The sequence below is a fragment of the Arachis stenosperma genome, chromosome 6, assembly GCF_014773155.1.
Source record: "Arachis stenosperma cultivar V10309 chromosome 6, arast.V10309.gnm1.PFL2, whole genome shotgun sequence".
In the NCBI taxonomy this organism is placed as follows: domain Eukaryota; kingdom Viridiplantae; phylum Streptophyta; class Magnoliopsida; order Fabales; family Fabaceae; genus Arachis; species Arachis stenosperma.
The window spans coordinates 27,058,978-27,081,113 of record NC_080382.1 but is presented as its reverse complement, the minus strand read 5'-3'; the positions used below and the strand labels follow the sequence as shown (position 1 = coordinate 27,081,113).

At 38.1% G+C, this 22,136-nt stretch overlaps 2 non-coding genes across 2 annotated transcripts; one reads left to right on the top strand and one right to left on the bottom strand.

Annotated features, from left to right (window-relative positions):
- Positions 1-6,743: 6,743 nt before the first annotated feature.
- On the top strand, positions 6,744-6,847 carry LOC130937503 (small nucleolar RNA R71). Its single transcript, XR_009068719.1, has one exon. It is a non-coding gene; the product is annotated as a small nucleolar RNA R71 (small nucleolar RNA).
- Positions 6,848-12,835: 5,988 nt separating this feature from the next.
- Positions 12,836-12,943, bottom strand: LOC130938009 (small nucleolar RNA R71). The gene has a single exon (XR_009069194.1). It is a non-coding gene; the product is annotated as a small nucleolar RNA R71 (small nucleolar RNA).
- Positions 12,944-22,136: the final 9,193 nt, after the last annotated feature.

Sequence of the window (22,136 nt, the reverse complement as noted above, 5' to 3'; positions counted from 1 at the left end):
AAAAGATATTAAAATCAAATTTGAAAAGATAAAAAGATAAGAAGTTAGATAAGATATTTTGAAATCAAATTTTTGAAAAAGATAAAATTTTTGAAAAAGATATGATAAAAAGATAAGATAAAAAGATATGATAAAAAGATATAGTTGAAAAAGATTTATTTTTAAAATTAAAATTAATTACTTAACTAATAAGAAACTAGAAGATAAGATTCTAGAATTTAAAGATTGAACCTTTCTTAACAAGAAAGGAACAAACTTCAAATTTTTGAATCGATCATATTAATTGTTAGTGTAATTTCGAAAATTTGAAATAAAATTAAGAAAAAGATTTTGAAAATAATTTTAAAATTTTCAAAATTAATAAGATAAAAATGAAAAAGATTTGATTTTTTAAAAAAAAAATTGAAAAGATAGGATTTTTAAAATTGAAAATCTGACTTGACTTATGAGAAACAACTAATTTTAAAATTTTTTGACTAAGTCAACTCAAATTTTCGAAAATTAGGAGAGAAATAAGGAAAAGATATTTTTTTATTTTTTGAATTTTTAATGATGAGAGAGAAAAACAACAAAAATGACTCACAACATAAAAATTATGAATCAAAACTCATGAAGCATGCAAGAACACTATGAACATCAAGAACATATTTTTGAAAAATTTTTTATGCAAAGAAAACATGCAAGACACCAAACTTAGAAATCTTTAATGCTTGGACTCTAACAAACGAAAAATGCATATGAAAAACAAGAAAATACACAAAAAAAGAAAACATCAAGATCAAACAAGAAGACTTACCAAGAACAACTTAAAGATCATGAAGAACACTATGAATGCATGAATTTTCGAAAAATGCATAATAATTTTAAAAACATGCAATTGACACCAAACTTAAAAATTGACACAAGACTCAAACAAGAAACACAAAATATTTTTTATTTTTTTCTAATTTTTTTGTATTTTATTTTATTTTTTCGAAAAACATATAGGAAAAAGAAAATAAGAAATTCAAAATCTTTAAGAAGAATTCCAGGAATCTTTCATTATTAGCCCAAAGCTCCAATCAAAGGGTTGGACATGGCTTAATAGCCAGTTAGCTTTAGGATGGAATTACATGCATTGTGGTGATTAGTTGAAGATCAATTCCAAAGGAGTTTGAATATGGCTTTGCAGCCAGCCAGGATTCAACATGCTTCATGAAACTCTGGAATCTATTCTTAAATGTTTTGAAGCCATAAAATGATTTATTTAAAAAAAATTTCGAAAATAGGAATAAAAATTTTTTTGAAAGATTTTTGAAAAGTTTTTGAAAAGAAAATTACCTAATCTCAGCAACAAGATGAACCGTCAATTGTCCATACTCGAACAATCCCAGGCAACGGCGCCAAAAACTTGGTGGACGAAATTGTGATCATCAACAATGGCTCCAAAGACTTGGTGCTCTCAAACGTGAATCTCACTTTGTCACAACTCCGCACAACTAACCAGCAAGTGTATTGGGTCGTCCAAGTAATACCTTACGTGAGTAAGGGTCGATCCCACAAAGATTGTTGGTATGAAGCAAGCTATGGTCACCTTGTAAATCTCAGTCAGGCAGATTCAAATTGATAGTGGTTTTCGGAAAATATAAAGAGATACTTAATTAAATAATAAAGGATAGAAATACTTATGTAAATTCATTAGTGGAAATTTCAGATAGGTGTATGGAGATGCTGTGTTCCCTCTGAATCTCTGCTTTCTTACTGCTTTCATCCAATCTTTGTCACTCCTTTCTATGGCAAGCTGTATATAGGGCATCACCGTTGTCAATGGCTACATCCCATCCTCTCAGTGAAAATGGTCCAAATGCTCTGTCACAGCACGGATAATCATCTGTCGGTTCTCGATCATGTTGGAATAGAATCCCTTGATTCTTTTGCGTTTGTCACCACGCCCAGCAATCGCGAGTTTGAAGCTCGTCACAGTCATTCAATCCCGGAATCCTACTCGGAATACCACAGACAAGGTTAGACTTTCCGGATTCCCATGAATGCCGCCATCAATTCTAGCTTATACCACGAAGATTCTGATTAAGGAATCCAAGAGATATGCGCCCGGTCTAAGGTAGAACGGAAGTGGTTGTCAGTCACGCGTTCATAGGTGAGAATGATTATGAGTGTCACAGATCATCACATTCATCATGTTGAAGTGCAACGAATATCTTAGAATAAGAATAAGTCGAATTGAATAGAAAATAGTAGTAATTGTATTGAAACTTGAGGTACAGCAGAGCTCCACACCCTTAATCTATGGTGTGTAGAAACTCCACCGTTGAAAATACATAAGTGATGAAGGTTCAGGCATGGCCGAGAGGCCAGCCCCCAAAACGTGATCACCGGATCAAAATACAATCCAGGATCCAGGATGTCTAATATGATAGTAAAAGGTCCTATTTATACTAGACTAGCTACTAGGGTTTTTACAAGAGTAAGTAATTGATGCATAAATTCACTTCCGGGGCCCACTTGGTGTATGTTTGGGCTGAGCTTGATCTATCCACGAGCTGAGGCTTCTCTTGGAGTTGAACGCCAAGTTGTAACGTGTTTTGGGCGTTCAACTCTGGTTCGTGACGTGTTTCTGGCGTTTGACTCCATAATGCAGCATGGAGCTAGAGTTGAGCGCCAGTTAACGTCATCAAATCTCGAATAAAGTATGGACTATTATATATTGTTTAGAGTTTTGTAGCTCCAGAAAATCCATTTCTAGTGCAGGGAGGTCAGATTCCAACAGCATCAGCAGTCCTTTGTCAGCCTTCTTTCAGAGTTTTGCTCAGGTTCCTCAATTTCAGCCAGAAAATACCTGAAATCACAGAAAAACACACAAACTCATAGTAAAGTCCAGAAATGTGAATTTAGCATAAAAACTAATGAAAACATCCCTAAAAGTAACTAGATCATACTAAAAACTACCTAAAAACAATGCCAAAAAGCGTATAAATTATCCGCTCATCATGGGGTAGGTGGGGATCCTGTGGGATCCACAGATCCTGAGGTGTCAAGGATTTCTCATCCCTACTCTATTTAGGCGTGTAAACGCCCTTACTGTGCAATCCTGGTCTTTAACGCCAGACTGCTGCTTGTTTCTGGCGTTAAACGTTAGCTTTTATTCCTTTCCTAGCGTTAAACGCCAAACTGCAACCTGTGTCTAGCATTTAACTCCAGTTTGTTGCTTCTTTCTGGTGTTGAACGCCAGTCTGGTGCTTTTTTCTGGAGTTTAACGCCCAGAATGGTGCTAGACTGGGCGTTAAACGCCCATGCTGCTACCCTTACTGGAGTTTAAACGCCAGTAAGTTTTTCCTCTTGGGTGTGCTGTTTTTAATGCTATTTTTTATTTTTCTTTAATTTTTGCAGTGGTTTTTGTGACTCCACATGATCATCAACCTAAAAAAACTTAAAATAACATAGATAAATAAAAATTGGGTTGCCTCCCAATAAGCGCTTCTTTAATGTCAATAGCTTGACAGTGGGCTCTCATGGAGCCTCACAGATAATCAGAGCATGGTTGGGGCCTCTCAACACCAAACTTAGAGTTTGGTTGTGGCCTCTCAACACCAAACTTAGACTTTGGTTGTGGCCTCCCAACACCAAACTTAGAGTTTGAATGTGGGGGCTTTGTTTGACTCTGTATTGAGAGAAGCTTTTCTTGCTTTCTCTCCATGGTTACAGAGGGTGATCCTTGAGTTTTAAACACAAGGTAGTCTTTATTCAATTGAATGATTAACTCTCCTCTGTCCACATCAATCACATCTTTTGCTGTGGCTAGGAAGGGTCTTCCAAGGATGATGGATTCATCCTCATCCTTTCCAGTGTCTAGGATTATGAAATCAGTAGGGATGTAAAGGCCTTTGACCTTTACTAGCACGTCCTCTACCTGTCCATATGCCTTTTTTATGGATTTGTCTGCCATCTCTAATAAGAATTTGGCAACATGTATGGTGCACGAATTTGCAATCCGCACAACTAACCAGCAAGTGCACTGGGTCGTCCAAGTAATACCTTACGTGAGCAAGGGTCGATCCCACAGAGATTATTGGTTTGAAGCAAGCTATGTTTATTTTATTAATCTTAGTCAGGATGCCAATAAGGTTATTTGGATTTAATTGTAAGAAGTAAAAGTGTTTGGAATAAGTAATTGTTACTTTATTAGTGGAGGATATGTTGGAGTTTTGGAGATGCTTTGTCCTCTGAATTTCTGCAATGTAATATTCAACTCAATTGTTTGTAAAGTTCCATCCATGGCAAGCTGTATGTAGGGTGTCACCATTGTCAGTGGCTACTTCCCATCCTCTCAGTGAAAACAGTCCAGATGCTCTGTCACAGCACGGCTAATCAGCTGTTGGTTCTCGATCATGTTGGAATAGGATCCATTGATCCTTTTGCGTTTGTCATCACGCCCAGCAATCGCGAGTTTGAAGCGCGTCACAACCATTCAATCCTTGAATCCTACTCGGAATACCACAGAAAAGGTTTAGACTTTCCGGATCCTCAAGAGTGGCCGCCATTAGTTCTAGCTTATACCACGAAGATTCTGATTAAGGAAGCTAAGAGATGCTCATTCAATCTGATGTAGAACGGAGGTGTTTGTCAGGCACACGTTCATGGATTGAGGAAGGTGATGAGTGTCACGGATCATCACCTCCTTCACAATTAAGCGCGAATGAACATCTTAGATAGGAACACACACACGTTTGAATGGAGAAATAGAAACAATTGCATTAATTCATTGAGACGATGCAGAGCTCCTCACCCCCAACAATGGAGTTTAGAGACTCATGCCGTCAAAGTGTATAAAATTCAGATCTGGAAAATGTCATGAGGTACAAAATAAGTCTCTAAAAGTTGTTTAAATAGTAAACTAATAACCTAGGTTTACAGAAAATGAGTAAACTATGATAGATAGTGTAGAAATCCACTTCTGGGGCCCACTTGGTGTGTGCTGCGGTTGAGACTTAAGCTTCTCACGTGCCTGGGCTGTTTTGGGCGTTCAACGCCAGGTTGTAACCTGTTTCTGGCGTTGAACTCCAACTTGTAACTTGTTTCTGACGCTAGACGCCAGACTGCAACATGGAACTAGCGTTGAACGCCAGTTTACGTCATCTATCTTCGCGCAAAGTATAAACTATTATATATTGCTGGAAAGCCCTGGATGTCTACTTTCCAACCCAATTGAGAGCGCGTCAATTGAACTCCTGTAGCTCCAAAAAATCCATTCCGAGTGCAGGGAGGTCAGGATCCAATAGCACCAGCAGTCCTTTTTCAGCCTAACTCAGATTTTTGCTCAGCTCCCTCAATTTCAGCCAGAAAATACCTGAAATCACAGAAAAACACACAAACTCATAGTAAAGTCCAGAAATATGATTTTTGCCTAAAAACTAATAATATTCTACTAAAAACTAATTAAAACATGCTAAAATCTACACGAAATTACCCCAAAAAGCGTATAAAATATCCGCTCATCAATGTACCTCAAAGATTCCCAGTTTCTCCATTACAGAGAGTGGCATTAAGTTTATGCCTGACCCCAGGTCACACAGAGCCTTCTTATAGGTCATGGTGCCTATGGTACAGGGAATTAAGAATTTACCAGGATCATATTTCTTTTGAGGTAATGTCTGCCTAACCAAGTCATTCAGTTCATTGGTGAGCAAGGGGGGTTCATCCTCCCAAGTTTCATTACCAAATAACTTGGCATTCAGCTTTATGATTGGTCCAAGGTACTTAGCAACTTGCTCTTCAGTAATATCTTCATCCTCTTTAGAGGAGGAATACTCATCCGAGCTCATGAATGGCAGAAGTAGGTTCAATAGAATCTCTATGGTCTCTAGATGAGCCTCAGATTCCTTAGGTTCCTCAATTGGGAACTCCTTTTTGTCCAGAGAACGTCCCATGAGGTCTTCCTTACTGGGATTCACGTTCTCCTCCTCCTCTCTAGGTTTGGCCACACCAAGTAAGGTTATGGCCTTGTACTCTCTTTTTGGATTCTCTTCTGTATTGCTTGGAGAGTATTAGGAGGAGTTTCAGTGATTCTTTTACTCAACTGGCCCACTTGTGCCTCCAAATTTCAAATGGAGGACCTTGTTTCATTCATGAAATTTAGAGTGGCCTTAGATAGATCAGAGACTATGTTTGCTAAGCTAGAGGGGCTCTGCTCAGAATTCTCTATCTGTTGCTGAGAGGATGGTGGAAAAGGCTTGCTATTGCTTAACTTGTTTCTTCCACCATTATTAAAGCCTTGTTGAGGCTTTTGTTGATCCTTCCATGAGAAATTTAGATGATTTCTCCATGAGAGATTATAGGTGTTTCCATAGGCTTCACCCATGTAATTCACCTCTGTCATTGCAGGGTTCTCAAGATCATAAGCTTATTCTTCAAAAGATGCTTCTTTAGTACTGTTGGATGCATTTTGCAATCCATTTAGGCTCTGAGAAATTATATTGACTTGTTGAGTCAGCATTTTATTCTAAGCCAATATGGCATTCAGAGTATCAATTTCAAGAACTCCCTTCCTCTGAGGCGTCCCATTACTCACATGATTCCTTTCAGAGGTGTACATGAACTGGTTATTTGCAACCATTTCAATGAGTTCCTGAGCTTCTGCAAGCATTTTATTCAGGTGAATAGATCCACCTACAGAATGGTCCAATGACATCTTAGACAATTCAGACAGACCATCATAGAATATATCCAGGATGGTCCATTCTGAGAGCATGTCAGAAGGACACTTTTTGGTCAATTGCTTATATCTTTTCCAAGCTTCATAGAAGGATTCACCTTCTTTCTGTCTGAAGGTTTGAACATCCTCTCTAAGCTTGCACAGCTTTTGAGGAGGAAAGAACTTAGCTAAGAAAGTCGTGACCAGCTTATCCCAAGAGTTCAGGCTATCTCTAGGTTGAGAGTCCAACCATGTTCTAGCTCTGTCTCTTACAGCAAAAGGAAAAAGCATAAGCTTATAGACCTCAGGATCAACTCCATTGGTCTTAACAGTATCACAGATCTGCAAGAATTCAGTTAAGAACTGAAAAGGGTCTTCTGATGGAAGTCCATGAAACTTGCAATTCTGCTGCATCAGAGAAACTAATTGAGGCTTTAGCTCAAAGTTGTTTGCTCCAATGGCAGGGATTGAGATGCTTCTTCCATGGAAGTTGGAATTTGGTACAGTAAAGTCACCAAGCATCTTCCTTGCATTGTTGTTGGGTTCGGCCATTACTTCTTTTTCGAGATTCTCTGTAAAGTTTTCTCTGAATTATTGTGTTTTAGCTTCTCTTAGCTTCTTCTTCTTCAGAGTCCTTTCAGGTTCAGGATCTGCTTCAACAAGAGTGTCCTTATCCTTACTCCTGCTCATATAAAAAAGAAGAGGACAGAAAAGAAAGAGGAATCCTCTATTTTACAGTATAGAGATTCCTTTATGTAAGTAGAAGAATAATAATGAAGGAAGAAGAAGAAAAATTCGAACACAGAGAAGGGATGGGTTCGAATTTTGAGAAGAAAAGTGCTAGTAAATAAATAAAATAAATAGAAAGAGCGAGAGGGAAATTCGAAAATTAGAAGAAAAGAAAAGAAAAATATTTTTGTTTTTATTTTAAAATTTAGTTATAATTCGAAAATTAAGAGAAGAAATAAAATTAAAATTAAAATTAAAAACTGTTAGTTAATTAAAAAGAATTTTGAAAAAGAGGAAGGTGATTTTCGAAAATTAGAGAGAGAAAAGTAGTTAGGTGGTTTTGAAAAAGATAAGAAATAGTAAAACAAATAAAAAGTCAATTAGTTAATTGGAAAAGATTTGAAAATCAATTTTGAAAAGATAAGAAGTTAGAAAAGATTTTGAAATTGATTTTGAAAAAGATATATTTGAAAAGATATGATTGAAATTTATTTTGAAAAAGATTTGAAAAAGAAATTTAGAAAGATTTGATTTTGAAAATTAAAGTTAATGACTTGACTAACAAGAAACTAAAAGATATGACTCTAGAATTTAAAGATTGAACCTTTCTTAACAAGAAAGTAACAAACTTGAAATTTTTGAATCAAATCCTTAAATGTTAGTAATAATTTCGAAAATAGAAGATAAAATTAAGAAAAAAATTTTGAAAATTTTCGAAAAACAAAGGAAAAAAATGAAAAATATTTTATTTTGAAAAAGATTTTGAAAAGATAAATTTTTTTGAAATTGAAATCTTGACTTGACTAACAAGAAATAACTTATTTTAAAAATTTTTTACTAAGTCAACCCAAAGATTTCGAAAATTATGAGTAAAATAAGGAAAAGATATTTTTTATTTTTGAATTTTAATGAGGAAAGAGAAAAACAACTAAATGACTCAACACATAAAAATTTTGGATTAAAACAAATGATGCATGCAAGAACACTATGAATGTCAAGATGAACACCAAGAACACTTTGAAGATCATGATGAACATCAAGAACTTATTTTTAAAAAATTTTCAAGAAAAGAAAAATATGCAAAATACCAAACTTAGAAATTTTTCATGTTTAGACATTAACAAACTAAAAATGCATATGAAAAACAAGGTAAGACACAAAACAAGAAAATATGAAGATCAAACAAGAAGACTTATCAAGAACAACTTGAAGATCATGAAGAATGCAATGCATGAATTTTTTGAAAAATGCACAAATTTTAAAAAACATGCAATTGACACCAAACTTAAAAATTGTCACTAGACTCAAACAAGAAATACAAAATATTTTTTTGTTTTATAATTTTATAATTTTTCTGTATTTTTTCGAAAATTATTTTGAAAAGAACGAAAAAGAAGAAAAAATTTTGAAATATTTTAGAAAACTTTTTGAAAATAAAATAATGGTTAAAACAAGAAGAAAATTACCTAATCTGAGCGACAAGATGAACCGTCAGTTGTCCAAAGTCGAACAATCCCCAGCAACAGTGCCAAAAACTTGGTGCACAAAATTGTGATACAAAATGGCGCCAATAACTTGGTATGCACAATTGTAATTAATGAGCGGATAATTTATACGCTTTTTGGCATTGTTTTTAGTATATTTTTAGTATGTTTTAGTTAGTTTTTATTATATTTTTATTAGTTTTTATTTAAAATTCACTTTTCTGGACTTTACTATGAGTTTGTGTGTTTTTCTGTGATTTCAGGTATTTTCTGGCTGAAATTGAGGGACCTAAGCAAAAATATGATTCAGAGGCTGAAAAGGGCTGCAGATGCTGTTGGATTCTGACCTCCCTGCACTCGAAGTGGATTTTCTGGAGCTACAGAAGCCCAATTGGCACGCTCTTAATTGCGTTAAAAAGTAGACATCTAGGGCTTTCCAGCAATATATAATAGTTCATACTTTGCCCAAGATTTGATGGCCCAAACAGGCGTTCCAAATCAGCTCAAGAATTTCCGGCGTTTAACGCCGGAACTGGCACAGAAGTGGGAGTTAATCGCCCAAACTGGCACAAAAGCTGGCGTTTAACTCCAAGAAAAGTCTCTACACATGGAAGCTTATTTGCTCAGTCCAAGCACACATCAAGTGGGCCCGGAAGTGGATTTTTATGTCATTTACTCATTTCTGTAAACCCTAAGCTACTAGTTCTCTATAAATAAGACATTTTGCTATTGCATTTTCATCTTGGTTCTTCTGGTTCCCTCTCTTGGGGCCGAAGCCAATGATCACCATTATCATTTATGTATTTTCAATGGTGGAGTTTCTACACACCACAGATTAAGGTGTGGAGCTCTGCTGTACCTCGAGTATTAATGCAATTACTACTATTTTCCATTCAAGTCAGCTTATTCTTGTTCTAAGATATTCATTCGCACCCAAGAACATGATGAATGTGATGATTATGTGACGCTCATCATCATTCTCACTTATGAATGTGTGCCTGACAACCACCTCCGTTCTACATGCAAACAAGGCTTGAATGTTTATCTCTTGGATTCCTTAATCAGAATCTTCGTGGTATAAGCTAGAATCCATTGGCGGCCATTCTTGAGAATCCGGAAGGTCTAAACCTTGTCTGTGGTATTCTGAGTAGGATTCAGGGATTGAATTACTGTGACGAGCTTCAAACTCGCGATTGTGGGGCGTTAGTGACAGACGCAAAAGAATCACTGGATTCTATTCCGACATGATCGAGAACCGACAGATAAATAGCCGTGCTGTGACAGAGTGCGTTGAACATTTTCACTGAGAGGACGGGACTGTAGCCATTGACAACGGTGATGCCCAACATACAGCTTGCCATGGAAAGGTGTAAGAAGGATTGGATGAAGACAGTAGGAAAGCAGAGAGACGGAAGGGACAAAGCATCTCCAAACGCTTATATGAAATTCTCACCAATGAATTACATAAGTATCTCTATCTTTATTTTATGTTTTATTCATCTTTTAATTATCAATCCTCCATAACCATTTGAATCCGTCTGACTGAGATTTACAAGATGACCATAGCTTGCTTCATACCAACAATCTCCGTGGGATCGACCTTTACTCGCGTAAGGTTTATTACTTGGACGACCCAGTGCACTTGCTGGTTAGTTGTGCGAAGTTGTGATAAAGAGTTGAGATTGAAATTGAGCGTACCATGTTGATGGCGCCATTGATGATCACAATTTCGTGCACCAAGTTTTTGGCGCCGTTGCCAGGGAATTAAATGTCCTAACTACAGTTTCGCATTTGTTTCCTGCAATAACAGTGCCAAGTTTTGATCCGGCAACAACACCAAGTTTTTGGCGCCGTTGCCGAGGATTGTTTGAGTTTGGACAACTGACGGTTCATCTTGTTGCTTAGATTATGTATCTTTTCTTCAGAATTTTTAAGAATGAATTCTAGAGTTTCAAGGTGATGTTCTTATCATCACAAAGGCTGATTGATTCTCATCAATTTAGCTGTTGAATGTAATGTCCTGCTGAAGCTTGGCTAGCCATGTCTAATCTTTTTAGACTGAAGCTTTAGACTAACATTGCATGATTCCTGGAATTCTTATTAAAAATTTTTGAATCTCTTTATTTTCTTTTCCATATAATTTTTGAAAAATACAAAGAAAATTATAAAATCTTAAAATCAAAAATATTTTTATGTTTCTTGTTTGAGTCTAGTGTCTAATTTTAAGTTTGGTGTCCATTGCATATTTTTAGTCTTCTAATTTTCGAAAATTACATGCATTATGTTCTTCATTGATCTTCAAGATGTTCTTGATGATTTCCTTGCTCTGATCTTTAAATTCTCTTGTCTTGAGTGTTTTGTTGTTTTTCGTATGCATTCTCAATTTGTTAGTGTCAGTAGTATACAAACTTCTAAGTTTGGTGTCTTGCATGCATTGTTTATTTGATCTTAGTGGCATTTTGAGTATTCCTCATCATTAAAAAAATCCAACAATTTTTAAATTGTGTCTTTTCAAGTCAATAATACAGAGAATTGAAGATTCAGAACATACAGCAGAGGAATTACACAGAAAAAGTTGGGCGTTCAAAACGCCCAGTGAGAAAGGAAAACTGGCGTTTAAACGCCAGTCAGGGTACCTGGCTGGGCGTTTAACGCCCAAAAAGGTAGAGTTTTGGGCGTTAAACGCCAGAATGGATACCATTCTGGCCGTTTAACGCCAGGATGGCACAAGAGGGAAGATTTTGTTTTTAATTCAGATTTTTTTCAAGTTTCCATAATTTTTCAAAATCAAATCTTTTTCAAATCATATCTTTTCAATCATATATTTTCAAAATCAATTTCTTTCCATTTTTCAAAAATACTTGCCAACAATTAATGATTTGATTCAACATTTTAAGTATGTTGCCTTTTCTGTTGAGAAAGGTTTAATGTCTGAATCATATCTTTTAAATTTCTTGTTAGCCAAGTCATTAATTTTAAAAATCAAATCTTTTTAAATTATTTTTCAATCATATCTCTTTAAACCATAACTTTTCAATCATATATTCTTAATCACATCTTTTTCAAAATAGTTTTCAATCATATCCTTTTGATTTCTAATTTCAAAATCTTTTTCAAAATCACTTTATTTCTTTCCCAACTTTAATTTTCGAAAATCATCAATCAAATTTTCAAAATTTCTTTTAATCATTTTAAAATCTTTTACTTTAATTTCAAAAATTCTTCCCCTCTTCTCACATTCTTCTATTTATGGACTAACACTCCTCCTCAATGCACAATTCGAACTCTATCCCTCTTGATAAGTTCGAATTCTTCTTCTTCTACCTCCTCCTTCTATTCTTCTTTTCCTCTGACATCTCAAGGAATCTCTATACTGTGACATAGAGGATTCCATATTTTCTTGTTCTCTTCTCTTTCATATGAGCAGGAGCAACGACAAAAGCATTCTTGTTGAGGCTAACCCTGAACCTGAAAGGACCTTGAAGCGAAAGCTAAGAGAAGCTAAAGCACTACTCTCTGTAGAGGACCTAACAGAAATCTCCAAACAAGAAGAAGACATGGCAGCCGAAAACAACAACAATGCCAACAATGCAAGGAAGGTGCTGGGTGACTTTACTGCACCTACTCCCGACTTCTATGGGAGAAGCATCTCTATCCCTGCCATTGGAGCAAACAACTTTGAGCTTAAGCCTCAATTAGTTTCTCTAATGCAACAGAATTGCAAGTTTCATGGACTTTCATTGGAAGATCCTCATCAGTTTTTAGCTGAATTCTTGCAAATCTGTGACACTGTCAAGACCAATGGGGTTACCCCTTTGCTGTAAGAGACAGAGCTAGGATATGGTTGGACTCACAACCTAAAGAAAGCCTGAACTCTTGGGAAAAGCTAGTCAATACCTTCTTGGCAAAGTTCTTTCCACCTCAAAAATTGAGTAAGCTTAGAGTGGAAGTCCAAACCTTCAGACAGAAGGAAGGTGAATCCCTCTATGAAGCTTGGGAAAGATACAAACAATTGATCAGAAAGTGTCCTTCTGACATGCTTTCTGAATGGAGCATCATAGGTATCTTCTATGATGGTCTGTTTGAACTGCCCAAGATGTCATTGGACAACTCTGCTGGAGGATCTCTTCATCTGAAGAAGACGCCTGCAGAAGCTCAAGAACTCATTAAAATGGTTGCAAATAACCAATTCATGTACACTTCTAAAAGGAATCCTGTGAACAATGGGACGAATCAGAAGAAAGGAGTTCTTGAAATTGATACTCTGAATGCCATATTGGCTCAGAACAAAATATTGACTCAGCAAGTCAATATGATTTCTCAAAGTCTGTTTGGAATGCAAGCTGCACCAGGCAGTACTAAGGACGCTTCATCTGAAGAAGAAGCTTATGATCTTGAGAACCCATCAATGGAAGAGGTGAATTACATGGGAGAACCCTATGGAAACACCTATAATCCTTCATGGAGAAATCATCCAAATCTCTCATGGAAGGATCAACAGAGACCTCAACAAGGTTTCAACAACAATAATGGTAGAAGAAACAGGTTTAGCAATGGCAAGCCTTTTCCATCATCTTCTCAGCAACAGACAGAGAATTCTAAGCAGAGCCACTCTGACTTAGCAACCATGGTCTCTAATCTAATAAAAACCACTCAAAGTATCATGATTGAAACAAGGTCCTCCATTAGAAACTTGGAGGCACAAGTAGGTCAGCTGAGTAAGAAAGTTACTGAACTCCCTCCTAGTACTCTTCCAAGCAATACAGAAGAGAATCCAAAAGGAGAGTGTAAGGCCATCAACATGGCCGAATTTGGAGAGGAGAAAGAGGCAGTGATCGCCACTGAGGAAGACCTCAATGGACGTTCAATGGCCTCCAATGAGTTCCCTAATGAGGGACCATGGGAATCTGAGGCTCACACTGAGACCATAGAGATTCCATTGGATTTACTTCTGCCATTCATGAGCTCTGATGAGTATTCTTCCTCTGAAGAGGACGAAGATATCACTGAAGAGCAAGTTGCTAAGTACCTTAGAGCAATCATGAAGCTAAATGACAAGTTATTTGGTAATGAGACTTGGGAGGATGAACCCCATTTGCTCACTGGTGCGCGAAATTGTGAACAATACTTTTTCACAACTCAAATAATCCCCGGTAATGGCTCCAAGAACTTGGTGGCTCAATACCATGGCATTACACAACTTCGCACAACTAACCAGCAAGTGCACTGGGTCGTCCAAGTAATAAACCTTACGTGAGTAAGGGTCGATCCCACGGAGATTGTTAGTATTGAAGCAAGCTATGGTCATCTTGTAAATCTTAGTCAGGCAAACTCAAATATATATGATGATGAACGAAAATAACATAGAAGCTAAGGATAGTGATACTTATGTATATCATTGGTGTAAGAGCTTCAGACAAGTGTATGAAGATGCCTTCCCTTCCGTCTCTCTGCTTTCCCACTGTCTTCATCCAATCCTTTCTTACTCCTTTCCATGGCAAGCTCGTGTAAGGTTTCACTGTTGTCAGCAGCTACCTCCCATCCGCGCAGTGAAAGCTAATGCACACACTCTGTCACAGTGCTGCCAATCACCGGTTTGGTTCCCTCCCCTACCGGAATAGAATAACTCTTTTGCGTCTGTCACTAACGCCCAGTAGGTTACAGGTTTGAAGCACGTCACAGTCATTCAATCATTGAATCCTACTCAGAATACCACAGACAAGGTTAGACCTTCCGGATTCTCTTGAATGCTGCCATCAGTTCTTGCCTATACCACGAAGACTCTGATCTCACGGAATGGTTGGCTCGTTTGTCAGGCGAGCACTCGGTTGTCAGGCGATCAACCATGCATCATGCAATCAGAAATCCAAGAGATATTCACTAAGCCTCGAATGCTTGTAGAACAAGAGTGGTTGTCAGTCACCTTGTTCATAGGTGAGAAGGGTGATGGGCGTCAATCATCACCTTCATCAGGTTGAAGAACAAGTGATATCTTGGTAAAAGAACAAGCGGAATTGAATGGAAGAACAATAGTAATTGCATTAATACTCGAGGTACAGCAGAGCTCCACACCTTAATCTATGGTGTGTAGAAACTCCACCGTTGAAAATACATAAGCATAAGGTCTAGGCATGGCCGAATGGCCATCCTCCCGATGATCTAAGATAGCATAAAACTCAAAGATAGCTACCAAGATGTCCTAATACAATAGTAAAAGGTCCTACTTATAGAAAACTAGTACATAGATGAGTAAATGACATAAAAATCCACTTCCGGGCCCACTTGGTGTGTGCTTGGGCTGAGCAATGAAGAAATTTCGTGTAGAGACTCTCCTTGGAGTTAAACGCCAGCTTTAGTGCCAGTTTGGGCGTTTAACTCCCAATTAGGTGCCAGTTCCGGCGTTTAACGCTGGAATTTCTTGAGGTGACTTTGAACGCCGGTTTGGGCCATCAAATCTTGGGCAAAGTATGGACTATCATATATTGCTGGAAAGCCCAGGATGTCTACTTTCCAACGCCGTTGAGAGCGTGCCAATTGGGCTTCTGTAGCTCCAGAAAATCCACTTCGAGTGCAGGGAGGTCAGAATCCAACAGCATCTGCAGTCCTTTTGAGTCTCTGGATCAGATTTTTGCTCCGGTCCCTCAATTTCAGCCAGAAAATACCTGAAATCACAGAAAAACACACAAACTCATAGTAAAGTCCAGAAAAGTGAATTTTAACTAAAAACTAATAGAAATATACTAAAAACTAACTAGATCATATCAAAAACATACTAAAAACAATGCCAAAAAGTATACAAATCATCCGCTCATCACTCACCAAAGAACTGGATGACTTGACTAGGCAGAGATTACCTCAAAAGAGACAGGACCCTGTGAAGTTCTCAATACCTTGTACATTAGGCACCATGACCTTCGAGAAGGCTCTATGTGACCTAGGGTCAAGCGTAAACCTTATGCCTCTATCTGTAATGGAGAAGCTAGGGATCTTTGAGGTACAAGCTGCAAGAATCTCACTAGAGATGGCAGACAATTCAAGAAAACAAGCTTATGGACTTGTAGAGGATGTTCTGGTAAAGATTGAAGACCATTACATCCCTGCTGATTTCATAGTCCTAGAGACTGGGAAGTGCATGGATGAATCCATCATCCTTGGCAGACCCTTCCTAGCCACAGCAAAGGCTGTGATTGATGTCGACAGAGGGGAATTGATCATTCAAGTGAATGAAGAATCCTTTGTGTTTAAGGCTCAAGGATATCCCTCTGTAACCATGGAGAGGAAGCATGAAGAGCTTCTCTCAAAACAGAGTCAAACAGAGCCCCCACAGTCAAACTCTAAGTTTGGTGTTGGGAGGCCACAACCAAATTCTAAGTTTGGTGTTGAACCCCTACATTCAAACTCTAAGTTTGGTGTTGGGAGGTTCCAACATTGCTCTGAGTATCTTTGAGGCTCCATGAGAGCCCACTGTCAAGCTACTGACATTAAAGAAGCGCTTGTTGGGAGGCAACCCAATATTATATTTATCTATTTTCCATTGTTATTTTATGTTTTCTATAGGTTGATGATCATATGAAGTCACAAAAACAATTGAAAAAGAAAAAACAGAATGAAAAACAGAAAGAAAAACAGCACACCCTAGAGGAAAAGCTTGCTGGCGTTTAAACGCCAATAAGGGCAGCAAATGGGCGTTTAACGCCAGAAAGGGGCACCAGACTGGCGTTTAACGCCAGAAAAGGGCAGCAGCCCGGCGTTTAACGCCAGGATTGGCAGAAAGGGCATTTTACACGCCATTTGGTGCAGGGATGAGTTATCCTTGACACCTCAGGATCTGTGGACCCCACAGAATCCCCACCTACCCCACCACTCTTTCTCTTCTTCACCCATTCACCAATCACCTCAATACCTCTTTTCCAAAAACCCCTCACCTATCAAATCCCACCATTCTCTTCACCACTCACATCCATCCTTCATAAAACCCCACCTACCTCACCATTCAAATTCAAACCACTTTCCCTCCCAAACCCACCCATAATGGCCGAACCATACCCCCCTCTCCACCCCTATATAAACCCATCTTCACTCCCTCATTTTCACACAACCTAAACACTACTTCTCCCCCTTGGCCGAAACACAAAGCCCCCTCCATCTCCTCTATTTCTTCTTCTTCTACTCTCTTCTTTCTTCTTTTGCTCGAGGACGAGCAAACCTTCTAAGTTTGGTGTGGTAAAAGCATTGCTTTTGTTTTTCCATAACCATTTATGGCACCTAAGGCCGGAGAAACCTCTAGAAAGAGGAAAGGGAAGGCAAAAGCATCCACCTCCGAGTCATGGGAGATGGAGAGATTCATCTCAAGGGTGCATCAAAACCACCTCTATGAAGTTGTGGCCAAGAAGAAGGTGATCCCCGAGGTCCCTTTTCAAACTCAAAAAAGGTCAAATTTAATCAATTGGACCAAGTCCTCATGGATATCTGTGTGGAAGGAGCTCAATGCAAACAGGAGATCCCACTCATAGACATGAGCATGAGGAAATTCCTCATCATGAAATCCCTGAGATGCCTTAAGGGATGCACTTTCCTCCACAAAACTATTGGGAGCAAATTAACACCTCCCTAGGAGAATTAAGTTCCAACATGGGACAACTAAGGGTGGAGCACTAAGAATATTCCATCCTCCTCCATGAAATTAGAAAAGACCAAAAAGTCATCAGAGAGGAGCAACAAAGGCAAGGAAGAGACATTGAGGAGTTCAAGCACTCCATAAGATCTTCAAGAGGAAGAACAAGCCGCCATCACTAAGGTGGACCCGTTCTTTAATCTCCTTGTTCTTTATTTTTCTGTTTTTCGAATTTTTATGCATATGTTTATCTATGTTTGTGTCTTATTACATGATCATTAGTGTCTTAGTGTCTATGCCTTAAAGCTATGAATGCCCTATGAATCCATCACCTTTCTTAAATGAAAAATGTTTTAATTACAAAAGAACAAGAAGTACATGATTTTGAATTCATCCTTGAAACTGGTTTAATTATTTGATGTGGTGACAATACTTTTTGTTTTCTGAATGTATGCTTGAACAGTGCATATATCTTTTGAATTTTTTGTTCATGAATGTTAAAATTTTTGGCTCTAGAAAGAATGATAGAAAAGGAGAAATGTTATTGAGGATCTGAAAAATCATAAAAATGATTCTTGAAGCAAGAAAAAGCAGTGAATTCAAAAAAAAAAAAAGAAGAGAAAAAAAAGCAAGCAGAAAAAGCCAATAGCCCTTTAAACCAAAAGGCAAGGGTAATAAAAAGGATCCAAGGCTTTGAGCATCAGTGGATAGGAGGGCCTACAGGAATAATATCCTGGCCTAAGCGGCTAAACCAAGCTGTCCCTAACCATGTGCTTGTGGCGTGAAGGTGTCAAGTGAAAACTTGAGACTGAGCGGTTAAAGTCATGATCCAAGGCAAAAAGAGTGTGATTAAGAACCCTGGACATCTCTAATTGGGGACTCTAGTAAAGCTGAGTCACAATCTGAAAAGGTTCACCCAGTTATGTGTCTGTGGCATGTATGTATCCAGTGGTAATACTGGAAAACAGAGTGCTTTGGGCCACGGCCAAGACTCATAAAGTAACTGTGTTCAAGAATCAACATACTTAACTAGGAGAATCAATAACACTATCTGGATTCTGAGTTTCTATAGAAGCCAATCATTCTGAACTTCAAAGGATAAAAGTGAGATGCCAAAACTATTCAGAGGCAAAAAGCTACAAGTCCCGCTCATCTAATTGGAGCTAAGTTTCATTGATATTTTGGAGTCCATAGTATATTCTCTTCTTTTTATCCTATTTCATTTTCAGTTGCATGGGGACAAGCAATAATTTAAGTTTGGTGTTGTGATGAGCGGATAATTTATACACTTTTTGGCATTGTTTTTAGTATGTTTTTAGTATGTTTTAGTTAGTTTTTATTATATTTTTATTAGTTTTTATTTAAAATTCACTTTTTTGGACTTTACTATGAGTTTGTGTATTTTTCTGTGATTTCAGGTATTTTCTGGCTGAAATTGAGGGACCTGAGCAAAAATCTGATTCAGAGGCTGAAAAGGGCTGCATATGCTGTTAGATTCTGACCTCCCTGCACTCGAAGTGGATTTTCTGGAGCTACAGAAGTCCAATTGGCGCGCTCTCAATTGCGTTGAAAATTAGACATCTACGGCTTTCCAGCAATATATAATAGTCTATACTTTGCCCGAGATTTGATGGCCCAAACAGGCGTTTCAAATCAGCTCCAGAATTCCCGGCGTTTAACGCCGGAACTGGCACAGAAGTGGGAGTTAAACGCCCAAACTGGCACAAAAGCTGGCGTTTAACTCCAAGAAAAGTCTCTACACATGGAAGCTTCAATGCTCAGCCCAAGCACACACCAAGTGGGCCCGGAAGTGGATTTTTATGTCATTTACTCATTTCTGTAAACCCTAAGCTACTAGTTCTCTATAAATAAGACCTTTTGCTATTGTATTTTCATCTTGGTTCTTCTGGTTCCCTCTCTGGGGGCCGAAGCCAATGATCACCATTATCACTTATGTATTTTCAACGGTGGAGTTTCTACACACCACAGATTAAGGTGTGGAGCTCTGCTGTACCTCGAGTATTAATGCAATTACTACTATTTTCCATTCAAGTCAGCTTATTCTTGTTCTAAGATATTCATTCGCACCCAAGAACATGATGAATGTGATGATTATGTGACGCTCATCATCATTCTCACTTATGAACGCGTGCCTGACAACCACCTCCGTTCTACATCCAAACAAGGCTTGAATGTTTATCTCTTGGATTCCTTAATCAGAATCTTCATGGTATAATCTAGAATCCATTGGCGGTCATTCTTGAGAATCCGGAAGGTCTAAACCTTGTCTGTGGTATTCTGAGTAGGATTCAGGGATTGAATGACTGTGATGAGCTTCAAACTCGCGATTGTGGGGCGTTAGTGACAAACGCAAAAGAATCACTGGATTCTATTCCGACATGATCGAGAATTGACAGATGAATAGCCGTGCTGTGACAGAGCGCGTTGAACATTTTCACTGAGAGGACGGGAATGTAGCCATTGACAACAGTGATGCCTAACATACAGCTTGCCATGGAAAGGTGTAAGAAGGATTGGATGAAGACAGTAGGAAAGCAGAGAGACGGAAGGGACAAAGCATCTCCAAACGCTTATCTGAAATTCTCACCAATGAATTACATAAGTATCTCTATCTTTATTTTATGTTTTATTCATCTTTTAATTATCAATCCTTCATAACCATTTGAATCCGCCTGACTGAGATTTACAAGATGACCATAGCTTGCTTCATACCAACAATCTCCGTGGGATCGACCCTTACTCGCGTAAGGTTTATTACTTGGACGACCCAGTGCACTTGCTGGTTAGTTGTGCGAAGTTGTGATAAAGAGTTGAGATTGCAATTGAGCGTACCATGTTGATGGCGCCATTGATGATCACAATTTCGTGCACCAGTAATCTCAACTCTTTTTCACAACTTCGCACAACTAACCAGCAAGTGCACTGGGTCGCCCAAGTAATAAACCTTACGTGAGTAAGGGTCAATTCCACAGAGATTGTCGGCCTGAAGCAAGCTATGGTCACCTTGTAAATCTCAGTCAGACGGATTCAAATGGTTATGGAGTTTTGATAATTAAAATATAAATAAAACATAAAATAAAGATAGAGATACTTATGTAAATCATTGGTGGGAATTTCAGATAAGTGTATGGAGATGCTTTATCCCTCTTGAATCTCTGCTTTCCTACTTCCTTCATCCAATCCTTCATACTCCTTTCTATGGCAAGCTGTATGTTGGGTGCCACCGTTGTCAATGGCTACTTCCCGTCCTCTCAGTGAAAATGGTCCTCTACGGTTTCCAGCATGGCTAATCAGCTGTTGGTTCTCAATCGTGTAGGAATAGGATTTACTATCCTTTTGCGTCTGTCACCACGCTCTACAGTCGCGAGTTTGAAGCTCGTCACAGTCATCCCATCCCAGATCCTAGTCGAAATACCACAGATAAGGTTTAGATTTTTTGGATCTCAAGAATGCTGCCAATGGATTCTAGCTTATACCACGAATACTCTGATCTCACGGAATGGAAGGCTCTGTTGTCAGGAGAGGCAACCATGCGTCGTGGACCAGGAATCCAAGAGATACACACTCTAGCTTTTGCAGGTAGAATGGAAGTGTTTGTCAGGCACGCGTTCATAAGTGAGAATGGTGATGAGTGTCACGGATCATCACATTCATCAGGTTGAAGTGCGAATGAATATCTTAGAACAGGAATAAGCATGAATTGAATAGAAGATAGTAGTAATTGCATTAATACTCGAGGAACAGTAGAGCTCCACACCTTAATCTATGGTGTGTAGAAACTCCACCGTTGAAAATACATAAGAACAAGGTCTAGGCATGGCCGAATGGCCAGCCTCCCCAAATAGCATGTGAATTCGAAAATAGGGAAAAAGACCTGATCCCAAGATCAAGGATGATCAAAAGATCCCAGCATCCAAGATGTCTAATACAATAGTAAAAAGTTCTATTTATACTAAACTAGTTACTAGGGTTACAGAAATAAGTAAATGATGCAGAAATTCACTTTCGGGCCCACTTGGTGCGTGCTTAGGCTGAGCATTGAAGCTTTCATGTGTAGAGACTTCTCTTGGATTTAAACGCCAGTTTGTAGCTTGTTTTTGGCGTTTGACTCTAGCTTGCAACTTGTTTCTGGCGTTTAACGCCAGAATATGACAGAAAACTGGCGTTGAATGCCAGTTTGCATCGTCTAAACTCGGTCAAAGTATGGACTATTATATATTTCTGGAAAGCCCTGGATGTTCACTTTCCAACGCAATTGAGAGCGCGCCATTTGGACTCTTGTAGCTCCAAAAATTTAATTTCGAGTGCAGGGAGGTCAGAATCCAACAGCATCTACAATCCTTCTTCAGCCTCTGAATAAGATTTTTGCTCAAGTCCCTCAATTTCAGCCAGAAAATATCTGAAATCATTGAAAAACACACAAACTCATAGTAAAATCCAGAAATGTGAATTTTATTTAAAAACTAATAAAAATATACTAAAAAGTAGCTAGATCATACTAAAAACTATCTAAAAATAATGCCAAAAAGTGTATAAATTATCCGCTCATCACTTCTCTTTTTTGTCACCATTTGAGTGCTATGGGGCATTCTTTAGGGTT